Here is a 15,716-nt window from a genome sequence, read left to right on the forward strand (position 1 = left end):
TCTCTCTCTCTCTCTCTCTCTCTCTCTCTCTCTCTCTCTCTCCTGAGGACATATAGTACAATTACTGCCTGAGACAATATTTCACATGTTTTTTGGAAGGCTATTTCAGAGAAAGGATCAGATTTTGGTTAAATTCTTCGGGTTTAGGTGTTCCTTCTTATATTTTCCAATTGTAATTGTCTTAATTTTGCTACTATTATGCAACACGAAAATTCCCAGGCACTACAGTTTTTTCAGACAACAAGGGGCTATGTACTTCAGTTGACTTTAAAGAATTTCTAGGGGTTTTAGTTGCTGGGTGAAGGGCTTCCATACTCAGTGTCTGTGCATTAGCCATTGGGAATGGCAGCATAGCCAGCGCAATGAAGAAAACAACCTGAGCCCCACTCCCCCCACCCCCAAGAAAGAAGATGGAACTCAAATCCAAACTCATAGAGGACCAGAAAAAAGAAATTAGAGACATTTGATCTCTTTGATACAGAAAGAACCAGGACAATAGATGTTAAGTAGCTCAAAGTGGACATGAGAACTCTGGGCTTCGAACCCAAGGAAGATAAGATTAAAAAAAATGATATCTGACATTGACAAAGAGGGGAAGGGAAAAGCAGTTTCAAAGACTTCTTGGCTGTGATAACTCAAAAAATGACTGAAAAGGATTCCAAAAAAGAAATTCTGAAGGCTTTCAGATGCTTCAATGATGACAAAACCAGAAAAATCTCCTTCAAGAACTTAAAACTTGTAGCCAGAGACCTAGGGGATAATCTCTCACAGGAGATTGATTGATGAAGCTGATCAAGTTAGTGATGGAGTCAACAAACAGGAATTCCTGAATCATGAAAAAGACTGGTCTCTATTAAAGTCAATATGTCTTCACTTTTGCAGGTACATAAAGACATATTTACTGGTCATGAAGGTTCCTTGTTTGAATTTTTTGAGGCATCACTATAGTAGATAGAGGCTGATTTTTCCCTCTCTACTAATTTATCCTGACCACTAGATTGGTAAATTCCTGATTCAGTTCTATGTGTTTTAAAGAATTTAAAAGCATAGTTCTAGATAGAACACCTTGGATGGTGTCTTAAATTCAGAGTCCATTAGGCTTAAGCAAGAGGGTCTAAAACTCTCCTCACCCCTAGCTTTTTGCCTGACATTGAAGTACAATATTAATATTTGTGTAACCCCTGTGTAAAGAGTGTCCTTGACACTTTTCTGGGTCCCAAGAAACTCCTCAGAAATACAGTTTGGCTGGCACCTTTGAGTCTAGGAACAACCTGATAGGATTCAGACAGTTGATCCTGGGACCATGAGACATATCATAAATTTTATCTGAGACTCGCCAAATGTTCTTGTTAACCTAATCCTTTTGCTGTATCTGCAAAATTCCTTCTTTCTCCCAAAACTGCTTCCCCCTACCCCAGATGCAGCTAGAACCTTGAGATAGTTAACTTCACTCAACCTGAGCCCCAGGATATGTGACTATGCCACATCTGCAACAGTTTGACAAGGAAATATATCTAACTGCTATCACTGCTTCTATACTCTTCTTACTCATGATACCCCCCCCACCTCAAAATACTATAAAAATCTTATTCTCTGGACACTCAGGGCTGCAATGATTTGGATAATCCTAACCCCATGTAGCCCCTGAGCCAATAAACTCCACTTCTAAATTTTGCAAGCTTGGTCTCTGTCTCACTTTTTCGGGTACAACATTTTGGAGGCCCCAGAGAGATAGTGGCATTTTCTGTTGCCAAGGAGACTATCCACAGCTATCAGAGGCAGGATCCAAAAAGCGTAGGTTTATTGACTTTCATGGGAGCCGGCCCCTGATGATGTTCCAGGGACCTGGGACTCAGAATTCTTAGGCTTAGTTTACATCTGCCCCTTCTGAGCCTTTTTTCAGAACTATGGAGATCTGGACAAAAGACCTTTGAAGGTAAGACTTCTGTCTGACTAGCTTGGGATGTGGCACTAAAGTGGCACTTCAAGGCTCTCTGAGATGTCAAGGAAACCCCTTTTGGTATGGAGCATCAGAATCTAAGAATACCCACTTGGGTTGAATTCTTAAGCATTTCAAGGATGCTTTTGTACATCATGATTATAAGATAAAATTAAGAAAGTCAAAATTAACTTTGTTTCATACTAAGAATTGGCCAACTTCAGCGTTGGTTGGCCCTCAGATGGGACCTTTGAATGTCCAATTGCAAATGCTGTTGGAAGGCTGTTACTGGGGACCCAGGTAATCCTGACCAATTTCCATACATTGACATCTGGTTAACCCTTGTGTTCCACCCTCCTCGTTGGCTTAAACACTGCACCTTGCAAAAGGCATTCATTCTAGTGGCTCATACTAAACCTTTTAACAATGCCACTGTTGAAAAAGCCCTATTCTACAGACACCCTCTGAAGATGCCAAAGGAACCCCCTTACTTGTTAGGACCATCTGATGGACTGCCTCTTCAGGCAAGGCAGTTCAGAACCAGTCAGGACAACCTGCACTACTGCCTCTTTCCCCTGTCCTACCCCTTCCTGATATTGCTACCTTGGAAGGCACCCCTTTCCTGATCTACATTCCCTTTTTGACTAGCAATACCTACAATTGGAAAACCTCAAACTCCCATTCTCTGAAAAACTGCAAGCTCTTATCAAAATTCTTGACTCTTTCATGCTTATCACCCTACTTGGGAAGATTGCCAGCAATTGCTTACTACTTTATTTACAACAGAGAAAAGGAATAGGATTAGACAAGAGGTTCACAAGGCTATTTTGGGCCCTGGTGGAGGTTTGGTGGAAGAACATAGGAATCAAGTGGAGAGAGATTTTTCCCTCCACCAGCCCTCAGTGGGACCATAACACTCATCAGGGCCAGGCAGCCCTTGATACCTATCATAGTTAGTTTCTGATGTTTTCTATTAGGCTTAAAGGCAACAGCCCTAAAACCCACCAATTTGTCTTAAGTTTCCAAATTTGTCAGGGCCTACAAGAATTACCAGGAGCATTCTTGGAGCACCTCTATGAGGTTTACCATGCTTATACATCTATTGATCCAGAAGCTCCTGAAAACTTTCCTGCCCTGAACATAGCCTTTGTTGACCAATCTGCTCCTGATATATGGTAGAAGTTGAAAAACAAGAAGGATTTGAAGGATTGAATATGTCACAGCTAGTTGAGATAGCTCAGAAAGTTTTTAATACCAGGGAATCCCTGACTATTGCTGCAGGGAAGAAAGTGGGGAAAATAGTTATATCTGCCCTTAAGGATCAAGCCTAAGGCCCCCAGCAGGTCCTGCAAATCACCATTAGGAAAGAAACACTTGTAAGGAAATAGGACACTGGAAAAAATGAATACCCCAAGACCACTCACAAAGGTTCCACTCCCATCCTCCCCCTTGAGACCTGACAAGGTCGAGGTTCCCTTCCCCTTGAACTCCTGGAACCTGCGGTCAGGATAAATGTTGGGCAGTAGATTTCCTGGTAAATACTGGAGCCACTTACTGTGTCCTTCAACAACCACTAGGTCCTCGTTCCCCCCACAAGGCTTCTATCCAGGGAGCCATGGGAAAAAATATCTCTTGTCCATGTACCTCAGAATGCTCTGTGGATCTCAGTAAAGGAGTAGTTACCCACTCCTTTAGAGTCATGTCTGATTGCCCTTACCCCCTCCTAGGATGAGATCTCCTGCAAAAGTTTCAAGGCGCTATTTCTTTTTCAGACTCTGAAGCCACATTAACCATCCCTGGTGCCACCCCTAGCATGTTTTAATCACAATACCTCTAACCTCTGAGTATTTGCTTAATGAACCTCCAATCCCACCAAACCAACTTACCTCTTTGTTCCTGTCCAAGCTCCTAACCTCATTCCCACTAGTTTTGGCCAAATCCAACTCTTCTGGTCTGGCCTCACATCACCCTCCCATAATAGAAATTTACTGGCTACTACCTCCCCTGTCTCCATCAAATAGTATACTCTTTCTTACTAAACCTCAAAAGGCATAGCAGTTCACATCTGTTGCTTTCAGGATAATGGCATATTAGTTTCATGTCAATCTCCTTGGAATACCCCCCCCCCGCCTTGTTAAGAAACCTGGCTCTTCTGATTACTGTCCTGTCCAACACCTATGGGAAGTAAACAAGTGAGTAGAGACTATTCATCCCACTGTTCCAAATCCCTACAGGCTCTTGAGTATGCTACCTCCTAATCATACCATCTACACTGTTCTTGATTTGAAGGATGCTTTCTTCTCTATCCCTCTCGCCCTTGCCAGTCAGTTTCTCTTTGCCTTCACTTGAGTAGATCCAGAATATGGTTTCTCTGGCCAACTAACCTGGATGAGGCTGCCCCAAGTCTTCAGAACTCTCTCACTTTGTTTGATGAGACCCTTCACAAAGATCTTTCTTATTTCTATTCTTGTAATCCTGTTCTCTGAGCCAATATGTTGATGACTTCCTTCTATCAGCACTCCTAGAACTCCTCCAAACCCTGGGATATCATGTTTCCTCTAAGAAAGCCCAGATATGCCTCCCTCAGGTCACATACTTGGGCTACATACTAACTGGTGGTTGGCACTCTCTGCCTGACTCAAGATTTAAAGCTATCCTTTCCATTCCAGTCCCCACCACTAAAAAACAAGTTAGGGAATTCTTAGGGATTATAGGCTACTGTAGTCTCTGGATATTGGGTTTTGCTGAGATAACAAAGTATATTCTGCCACATCTGAGCCTGATCTCCTTGTTTGACTGACATTGAGCAACAAGCTTTTGAGTCACTCAAGAAAGCTCTTGTCTCAACCCCTGCTCAAGTTCTCCCCGACACTTTTACCTCTTTGTTTCTGAAGATCATAGGGTGACAAAAGGGGTTCTTACCCAATCTTTGGCCCCTGGCACCACCAGTGGTTTATCTTTCCAAATTCCTTGATCCTGCTGACTCTGGATGGCCTGCCTCCTTGAGAGCAGTAGCTACCACAGTCCTCCTTGTGAAAGAGGTTGATAAGTTGTTCCTGGGCCAGCCCCTGTCTATCTCAGTCTCCCCAATCTGTTGAAATTCTGCTCTTTAGTGACCCCAGGCTATGGCTTTCAAATGTCCACCTCACTCACTACCATGGCATACTCCTTGGCCAGCCCCACCTCACTTTTCTGTCCAGGACTTCCTTGAATCCAGCAATGCTGCTGCCTGAAGCAGCTGATACAATGTCAAAATCTTTACATGATTGCTTGCAAGTTCTTGACTTCCTCCAATCTCCACTCCCTGACCTCTCTGACTCTCCCCTTTGCAACTATGATCTGATCTTGTTTACCAATGTAAGTAGCTTCATCTCTAAAGGCGTTCACTTAGCAGGGGCCTCCGTCACCTCCTCTCCTTCCCTTGTTACTTCTTGGTCTTCACCTCTCCCTTTGGGTACATTGACCTAAAAAGCAGAAATTATTGCCCTGACACAAGCTCTTTGCCTTGTGCTTGATAAATCCTATTACATCTACACTGACAGTAGGTATGCTTTTGCCATTACTAATGTTCATGCAGCTGTATACAAGGAATGAGGCCATTTGACCTCCTTAGGAAAGTCTGTTAAAAAGAAGGAAGAAATTCCATCTCCCTTGGATGCCATCTGGTTTCCCTGGTTCCTTGCTTATTCACTGCCCTGATCATCAGACAGGGAAATCCCTTGAGGCTGTGGGTAACAGGGCTGAAGACTTAGCCATCAGCAAGGCAGTCACCTCTTCTGACTCACAGTCTATTGTTATCTCTACTCTCTTTCCTTTGTCTCCTCCTCCCCTGTTGGTCGCTGCATCCCCCATATACTCTTCAGTAGAAGATTTCTTAGCAGAAACAAAATGGGGGAATAAAACTAGAAGCAGGCTGGTGGGAGTTTCCTGATGGGAAAATTCTTATCCTAGAAGCATTAGGGCAAACTTGGACCCAACAATTACAACAATTAATCCAGCTTGTGGAAAGAAAAACACATGCTCTCCTAAGTTCTCAGTACATTATCCCTAAACTAAAAACTATCATGAGCAGTATTGTCCAAAAATGTGAAACATGTGCAAAGGTGAAACAGGTAGAAAATGGGAACTTGATTTCACTGAAATCAAGCCTGCTGCACAAGGGTTTGAATACTTGTTGGTTTTTATTGACACCTTCTCAGAATGGGCAAAGGCATTCCCAACTAGAAAAGAAGATGCCCTGACCATAGCCAAAAAAAAGATCTTAAATGAGATATTTCCCCAATTTGGTCTTCCCTCAGAAATTAGATCAGATAATGGTGCAGCATTTGCAGCAAAGATTTCACAGGACTTTTTCCAAAGCCCTGAGGATTAATTAGAAACTCCATTGTGCCTATTTACCCAGAGCTCAAGTCATGTAGAAAGGACAAATAGAACACTTAAGGAATATCTATCTAAACTGGTATTAGAAACACAGGAGAATTGGCTTACCTTATTGCCTTTAGCCCTACTCAGGAGCCAATGTACCCCAAACAGGTCAAGTGTTACCCCTTTTGAAATCTTATTTGGTCACCCTCCCCTTATTCTGCCCATCATCTGGGAAGATCTCAGAGCTGAAACTGTTAACCATTCCCTGCTTAAATTTATACAGGGACTCCAAGTGACCCAGTAAAAACTACAGAAATCCATTCATGATATGTTTCCTGTCAGCCTTTCCAATCCCACCCATTCTTTTGCACCTGTCAACTTAGTTCATGTTAAGAAATTCACAGCTATGGGATTACAGCCTTCCTGGACAGGCCCCCACACTATTATCCTCAGTACCCCAATGGCCGCAAAAAGTCAAAATCATCCCCACATGGCTCCACCATACCCATATAAAACCTTGGATCTCCAACTCCTCACTTTCCTGTGTCTAAGGATTTGCATTCCAAATGGAGCTGCCACCAGTCCATATGCACTCACCTGGACATTCACATATGGGAACCTCCCCTGCATATGCCACACCTCACATATGGTCCATATAATACAGTTCACCTTTCCAAAGCTTTGCACATGCTTACCAATTCAGTTCCCCTGGTTCCCCACCCTGAGCCCAGATACCCATCCTTCTTTTTTCTCTGATAACCCTTTCTCATAAGTATTAAGACTTTGATCACCAACTTTCAAATACCTCTCATTTTTGAACTGATAGACCCAGAAGATTCCCAGTGGGAAAAAAAGGCAGAAAGTTTGCCTGCTTCTTGTGTTCATGAAAACTTCATTTCCCTTTCCATTCAATGTTCAACACTTTATTCACCAGTTGGTCACCTGAGTAAGCTAGCTTGCCCCCCTCTGCCCCCCCCACATAGACCCTGTTCATAGGGAATAGAATCTGGGCTTACCTGAGTTATTCAAACCAGCTACCACACTGCCCCCATACATGTCCCCGTGCCTCCCTCCTAGGACCTCTTTCACAGTCTATGACAGCCCTCTCCTGGGAAAAGATTATTGTGTCTGGACCCCAGTCTCCTTATTTGGTGGGAGTTGCAGCCCCTGCCAAAGTACAAGATACCTCAGAATCAAATAGTTGTTCCTGGAGCTAACACCAAGTTACCTTAGGGGACCTTTAAGGTGAAGGTTATCTCCCCGTGACAGCCCAAACCACTCTCAGCAATCTCTTAACCTTTGCCTGTTCCCAATTCATTAATATCTCCTTCCCTGAGTCAGGCCCTATTGGTATGTAGCACCCAACAGAACGTGGTGGGACTGCCCACATGGCCTCAGGAAATGTGCTTCAGCTTCATTTCTCCTGACCCAGAAGGACCCCATTTGTATCCTTGTCTCTATCCTGCCTTGGGTATTCCTGCTCCCCAGACTGGAGGGTTTGGGGGTTTCTCTACTGTGTCCTGAAGCGACATGACCTGCAGAATGTGCTGTTGCCATCCTGATCCCTCTTCTAGTGGGGTTGGACTTGGTTGGCTCTACTGTGCTATGGAAGCTATAGCCCTTCTCCTTGGAGAATCCTCCTACTGGGAACTGAGTGACCAGGTTGACTTAGATATCAGGGACCTGGGAGACTCAATAGTCCATCTTAAAAAGAAGGTTGACTCACTGGACGAAGTAGTATTACAAAACTGCCAAGGTCTTGATCTCTTGTGTTTACAACAAGGGAACCCTCTGTGTGGGACTTGGGGAGGCTTATTGTTTTTATGCTAATAACTCTGGGCTAGTTTGGGAAAGCCTATCTCTGTTAAAACAAAGAATAGAGAACCAGCAGTGAGAATGGGCAAAAGTCTGAGAATTGACACCAGTACCTGTTTAGTTCCTCCCCTTGGCGCATGACCCTATTGTCTGCCTTGGCTGCCCCCTTGTTACATTTCCTCCTTACCTTAACCATTGCTCCCTGTTTGTTCAATTAAATTATCTCCTTTATACACACTCTGATAAATTCTGTTAAGATACTTGTAGTTCATGCTTCACCAGGTTATGAAGAGGATTACTCAAGCATTTGAGTTATTTCAAAAAAGAAGTGGGGAATGAAGTGCAATATTAATATTTGTGTAAAGACAGTCCTTGATACTCTACTGGGTTCCAAGAAACTCCTCAGAAACACAGTTTGGCTGGGGTCATTGAGTCTGGAAACACTGGACAGGACTCAAACAATTGATCCTGGGGCCACAAGATATACCATAAATTTTATCTGGGACTCATCAAATGTTCTTGTTAACCTAATCCTTTTGCTATATCTGCAAAATTCCTGCTTTCTCCCAAAACTGCCTCCCCACTTCCCCAGATGCAGCTGGAACCTTGAGGTAGTAAACTTCAACCTCAGTCCCAGGATATGTGACTATGCCACACATGTGCAACAGTTTGAAAAGATAATATATCTAACTGCTATCTCTTCTTCTGTATCCTGCTTGCTCATGATACCCCCCCCAATACCATAAAAATCTTATTCTCTGGAAACTTGGGGCTGTTTTGGGTATGATTTGGATAATCATAGCCACCATGCAGCCCCCAGCTAATAAATTCCCCTTCTAAATTTCACAAGTTTGGTCTCTGTCTCACTTTTTGAGGTACAACAACAACATCTCTTCTTTCATTCATTAATATTATAGCATACTCCAGAGCAAATTTCAAGTGTTAAGGCCACCAAAGTGAGAGCAAAGAATATCTCCTTTAAGGAGCTGCTTCCCTCACCTTGCTTCCATAATCTCTTCTCCCTTCCATGCTCAGGTGTATGATGCAGTAGGATCATGTGATTGGCTTAACCCACCTTTCAAGATCACTTTATCCCTCCCTCTTCCATCATCCTTTTGATTTTCATTGATTTAGCTCTTCTTTTTTTTTTAGGTTTTTGCAAGGCAAATGGGGTTAAGTGGCTTCCCCAATGCCACATAGCTAGGTAATTATTAATTGTCTGAGGCTGGATTTGAACTCAAGTACTCCTGACTCTAGGAATGGTGCTCTATCCACTGTGCCACCTAGCTGCCCCTCCACTGCACCACCTAGATTAGCTCTTTTAAGAAGAAACTAGCTTACTTTATTTGTTGGATTTTGAAATCCAGTGACATACCTATTATCTTGTGAAGGACTTGGAATGTCCCATGATGTTATCCTCTACAGTCAGTGCTATGTGTGTAGGGGGGGGGGGGCTGCCTCTAACTCATCCATCATTGTGTGTCATCCTGGAAAATGTTCTTTCTTTTTTCCAAGACAGAACACCAAACAAAAAAAAGTTAAATGGAACATTAGTCTAAGAAAATCATAAACAATATAGGTCAGTTTAATATGAATATTAAAAAAAATTGAGCATTTCCTTGGTTCATTAGCTTAAAGGGCTTAGTTGCTTTGAAAATTGGGGTGGATGGAGTGGGTCGTGCTTCAAATATTTAGCAAAGCTGTTTTCCCTTTGCCCTGCTCTGCTTAGAAGGAAGGCAACTGGCTGTTGTTGCTTTCATTAGAAATCTAATTAACCATAGCCATTTTCTACCGATCTGTCACAATTTCCTTTTTACTGATTAGCTCAAAGAACCTTTGGATCTTATTATTAGTCCATGACTTTCTCCTCTGATGCATGGACACTGACCAATAAGTGTCCCACATGGGTAAATTGAGATACTGCTTTGACAAAATCCCAGTGCTCTGTTTTGTGTTGATGCTATTTATTTTCTCTGTTGTGAATAAAGTCTTTCTTGGTTTTTTTTAATAAGAATTTCTGTAGACCAAACTCACTCAGATTGTAAAAGTAGTAGTTCTTCATACTCAAGCCAGTCATCAACATGAAAACAATAGTTCACACTACTAAGAATGCATTGGAGCACATTGTTGAAGAATGTTGAACAGGAATTATTAAATCACTCTGTTCAAAAAGGGCCAGTTTTTCTGAATAATAAGGAAAGGGCAATATCATTTAATTTGCTTTGATCATCTATCAAAATTTCTCTGAAGACTGGTAAAAAATATTGTGTTCTAGATAGCATTTCACCAAAAACTAATTTGTACTTATAAGTCAATTTCAAGTAGGAAGTTTGGAGCTGGATTGAGCTATATTTCAGACTTCATGCATATCAAGAGGCTTGGGCACTGAACCTAGAGGTGAGAAGACTTGAATTTAATTAACATTTTGCTGTCTGACCCTGGGCACATCAAATAACTGCCAAGCTTAACTTTTTTCATCCATAAAATGAGAGTCATAACCAGTGGGCTCTAAAGTTAACTTTATACCCCTAACTCTCTAATTATCTGGTAATCACAACAGCTGGAATAGAGCCAGAAGATAATTTTACATAGAAAACACATACCAAAATGATACTTACTTCTTTGCTGCTTATAAGATACTTTCTACAATGGAAAAATACCTTAGATATTCCAGGAATCACTGTGATACAGTTAAGGATTTGATTTTCTCTGAATTCCACTGTATTTTGTATGCAATAATTTCTCATAATTGTGTGCTTCAGTTTCTTCAGAGAATCTTAAAGTAATGTAATCATTATAAAAGCCTCCTCATACGTTCCCCTTATACTGCTCCTTACTTAAATCTAAAGACCAGGAGAAGACTCTAAGGAAGGAATTCCTCTTTTTAAAAGAGAAGTTTTTTATGGTAATCAGGGAAACAACGCAGTTTAGATTTGTTATCAAGAAAATATCTGCACAAAACTGTTTTGTGTTAGTCACTTGTTTCTGCCCACACTATTTGTTCACATTATTTAAAAGTGGTTTTGCTAACTATGTCTCCTTCTATGACTAAGCAAGAAAATGTCTTATCCATTGAAATTCAAGCTCTGTCCTTCTCTCCCAAGTTAAATTAGATAGTCCATAAAATTACATGTTTGGAAAGGAATCTTCAATCTATATTAGAGCCTTTAATCTGTAGCAACACTAAAATTGTGACTTTATAAACAAAACAAAAAAAAGAATATTTATTAATTTGCATTGTATCTCAGATCTATCTTTTTGTGTGTCTAACAAATTGGTTGTAATATAGGTCACTTTTTTAACCATATCTCTCTCATAAAAAATCTTGTTTGCAACCTATAAAAGATTATTTCATAGTGTACACACACTCATATGTGTGTGTGTGTGTGTGTGTATATATATATATATATATAGTGAGAGAGAGAGACAATAATTATGTATGTTGTATATGCATATATGTGTGCATATGTAATATATATATATATATATATATATGTGAATATATGACACCGAAGTGAATTATATATAATAAAACAGAGTGGAGATGTTATGACCTACATGGGGTAGGGAGTGGACATTACAACAAAGGCCTATTCAGTTAAAGGGGTCTCATTTCAGAGGAACATCGTATAAAATATAAATGTGTATTAAGTATGCATTTTTAAAACCCAACGAGAGAAAAAAGGGAAGGAATGCAGTACATTGTTTGACTCCTCAAAGTGAGCATCCTTTAGTGTAATCTGAAGTCACTGATTGGGAGCATCAGCATAGCTGGGCTCCAATACTAACAATTTTTACCTGAATTGATGCAATCATTTGATATGCTTTGTCCCTAGTTCCCCTCTCTAAAGAACACAGAGGGTTGAAAAAATGACATATAAACAACCATCAAACTCTAAATGTTATTATTTACCAGAAAACAATGTGCACAAGAATATCAACACATGAAGTGTGGAAAGTTTGCAACCTGTTCATTAGGAAGGAGGAACCATATTAATAAAATTCCAGCAAAGGTATTTTAAAGGGACAGATAATACATTTTGTGTGAAGTCAATAACAATGTTTAATACAATTTGTTATTTTTTGGTCTGATATTTCAATTCCAAAACCAAAAAAAAAAATATCTACTATACAGAGTATTCCAGACCTTATAATTCAGCTATGAGAACTAAGATTTTTGAGAAAATTTTACTTTCAATTATCCAACTGTTTTGCCACTGTCTTATCTCCTGATTTAAATGTAATAAAAAATAATTTTCACCATAAAAGAATAGGAGAGGGTTATGAACTATATTGACATGGAAACTTAATGAAAACTACCCATGTAAGAACAAACAGAGATCATTAGAATTTACTTTAAATAGCTCTTCCCCCATTCGTTTAGCATTTCCTCAAGCTGTTAAAAGTTCTGCTTAGAGCAAAGTGAATGATAGATCTTGTTTTTCTGAGAGGAAAAAAAACTTAAGTAGGAAGAGAGAATATTTTTAAAATGTTGAAAGGTGGATTTTGCCACCTCAAACTTCCACCATCTATCTTTGAGGAGTAACCACTTTTGGTTCTAGGGACAGAAGACTTAGCTAAGTACTATTATTCTAAGTCACTCTAAGATATCCCCACAAGATAGGAAGTCAAGGAAATGATTGTGATAGGAAGAGTTAAGGATTCTTCCTTTTCAGATGAAGAGTTTTAGAGAAGAGGAAAAGAAGGTAATAAAAAGAATAAAAAAAAAATAAATAACTGAATCTGTGGTAGAAGAAGGAATCCTCAAAATACCATTTTCTCTCCCTTTTTAAGCCACTACCAAGCACTTTAACCCTTTTTATTTTGCTTTGGCAGCAATAATGCAATTCAGTATAGAGAAAGCCTTAAAACAAAAAATAATTACTTTTTCAAAGTAAAAGATTAAAAACCCTATATAATGACAAATATTTTTTTAATCTCAAAACATTGAGAACACTATGCAGGGGGATGTATTAACAGACATTAGGTGCTTTATATGTTAACAAATTGTTAGCTTATGAAAATAGCCCAAGTTTAGTCCATTAATTGAATATTTTTAGAAACAATCTGTGATTTAATTGAAATGAGTTTTAGATGCTGAAACTCCTTTTATCTATGCAAGATCAATTAGGCATGTGAACACTAAGAGATTAATTAATTGACTCAAAGACCTAAACCAGTGTGTGTCACTTATCTTCCTGACTCAAAGACAAATTCTCTCTCTGCTATCTTCTACTTTGACTCTCAATGGGACATGTGTTTTCAAATAAATATAATGGCCACAAATATAATCTATTTCTAAGCAAAATTTTTGTAAATAAAAAATTATAAAAATCTGATGATTCTACAGAATTTTAGCTAGAAACATATTACTTGCAATTAAACAGAGTAATTGAATACTTATGATCTTGATTTTACTAAAGCATTTTTATAAGATAATGAAGCAGAGCAACTCTTTGTCAGTTTGAAATCATACAAATCTTACAAGATTTCATTGAACTTTTTCGTTTGACATAGTTCTATGTTATATTAATTTATAATCATTTTCAACAATTTAACAATTAATGTATACCCCAATCAGAAGTTTCAGTTCTTTGCTAGTACAAAATTACTTAGTTTACATGTTTTTTGCATATTTTGGATCCTTCCTCCCTCCACTGTCTTTGATCCTTTTGAAGTAAAGGTCAATTAAATTTGCGGGGTGGGGCATAGATCTAAATTGAGAAGGACAGAAAACTGTGTTTGTTCATTGAGAAAAAAATTAAAAATATCAATCAACAAGTATTTAAATACCATTCTCTGCCAACAAGTAGCATACATTCTAAATATCATACTCATACACTAGGGCAGGGGTTCTTACTCTTTCTGTGTTCTATTCAGAATGAGATTTTAAATACACTTACTTTTTTAATAGGGTTCCTAAAAGGTACTTTTAATAAATAAATAATAAATAAATAAATGACCTGGAAAATAGATCCAAGAGAGGTAATTTACAAATCATCAGTCTACCAGAAAACCTAGATCAAAAAAAGTCATTGAAAGAATACAAACAACTGGGGTGGCAAGGTGGTGCAATGGATAGAGCACTGGCCTTGGAGTCAGGAGCACCTGAGTTCAAATCCAGCCTCAGACATTTAATAATTACCTAGCTGTGTGGCCTTGGGCAAGCCACTTAAGCCCATTGGCTTGCAAAAAAAAAAAAAAAATACAAAGAATTCCTCCAGAAAGAAAGAGTGGGATAAAAATTGCAAGGATTGTTATAGCCAAATGCTTGATTTCTCCAATAAAGGAGAAAATATATTCAATTATATTAAAATTATATTAAATGTTCCTTTATATTAAATGTGCCAATTATATTAAAATGTGCCTTTGAGGAGGCAGAGTCTAGAAAATGAAGGAAAGGCAGAGACTCATCTAAGTTGTCCCTCAAGCCACTCCAAATATCTTTAATTAATGACTCTAACCAAATTCTAGTGTGGCAGAACCCACAAAAGACTGACTGAAATAATTTTCCAGCCCAATAAAACTTGGAAGAACAGCTCATAGAGTGTGTTGCACCAAAGTGAAAGAGAAGTTTAGAGCAGTGTGAGCCTCACCAGAGCAAACCTGACCCAGTCATCCAGGAACAAACTGAAAGGTAACTGGGTCAATGACAGTGCTGGCAGTTACCAGACCTCTCAGTCCAGGAAGTGCTCTAGGACGATGAGGAAGGTCAGCAGAAAAACTCTGCTGCAGTAGAAAGATAGAAACACAGTCTAACACAAGTCGCAGCAGCAGAGACCAGACCCTAGCAGCCCAGGAGTAGGCCTTGCAAGTCACTAAATCAGTACCTGCAGCTGATTTTGAAGTTCTCAGTCTATAAGGGTGGAAGGAGATTGGGGGGGGGGGCAGTCTCTGTAAATGAGACAAGATTCTGTTGTTTTGCCCAAATGCAGATCTGGGTGATAATCTAAGGCCTCACTCCCAAGAAGAGGAGCTTTAGCAAAACAGAGCTTACTGCTGCAGCAGACCAGGGACCTTCCTCACTGTTCCAGGGCATAAAAGATATTTGTCATCACCCACAGACCAGGTCGCAGGCCAGGAGAGCAGTCATAACCCATAATAAGTCATTAGAAGAACTGAAAACTTAGAGCAGAGCCAAGATGGTAGCGTGAAGCTAACATGCTCCTGGAGCTATTCTCTGCCAAAGATAAATGAAGCCTTGGCACTGATATTAAAGCTATAGATCCCACCAAGGAAAACATAAGATCCATTGTTGTAAATACTAAAACTCCTGGAGGATCTTCATTGAAGGATTGTCTTTTTGGAGGTAAAGGGCAAGTCAAGCACAGAGAGATGGGAGAGCAGGGAAAGCCAATGAGAGACTTTTTGCCTTTCATGAAGTTTAGCACAAAAACAGCAAAAGTCCTGGCAGCTAGGTAGTAAGCCAGCAGGGAGGGTCCTAACCCCAAATAATGTCTGAACCCAGGGAATACTAGGGTAAAAGACAGGAGTGGATTGGGAAAAAAAAAGAAATAATTTGAAAGTAATGACTTAATTTTAAATAATGAGTGGATCAAACAGCAAATCATAAAAATACTAATTATATGAAAGACAA

The 15,716-nt window shown here is 39.7% G+C and overlaps 1 pseudogene; it reads left to right on the plus strand.

Annotated features, from left to right (window-relative positions):
• The first annotated feature begins 356 nt into the window (after positions 1-356).
• Positions 357-857, plus strand: LOC141493904 (centrin-2-like; annotated as a pseudogene).
• The last annotated feature ends 14,859 nt before the right edge of the window (positions 858-15,716 follow it).

This window comes from Macrotis lagotis, chromosome 7 (assembly GCF_037893015.1).
Source record: "Macrotis lagotis isolate mMagLag1 chromosome 7, bilby.v1.9.chrom.fasta, whole genome shotgun sequence".
Classification (NCBI taxonomy): domain Eukaryota; kingdom Metazoa; phylum Chordata; class Mammalia; order Peramelemorphia; family Peramelidae; genus Macrotis; species Macrotis lagotis.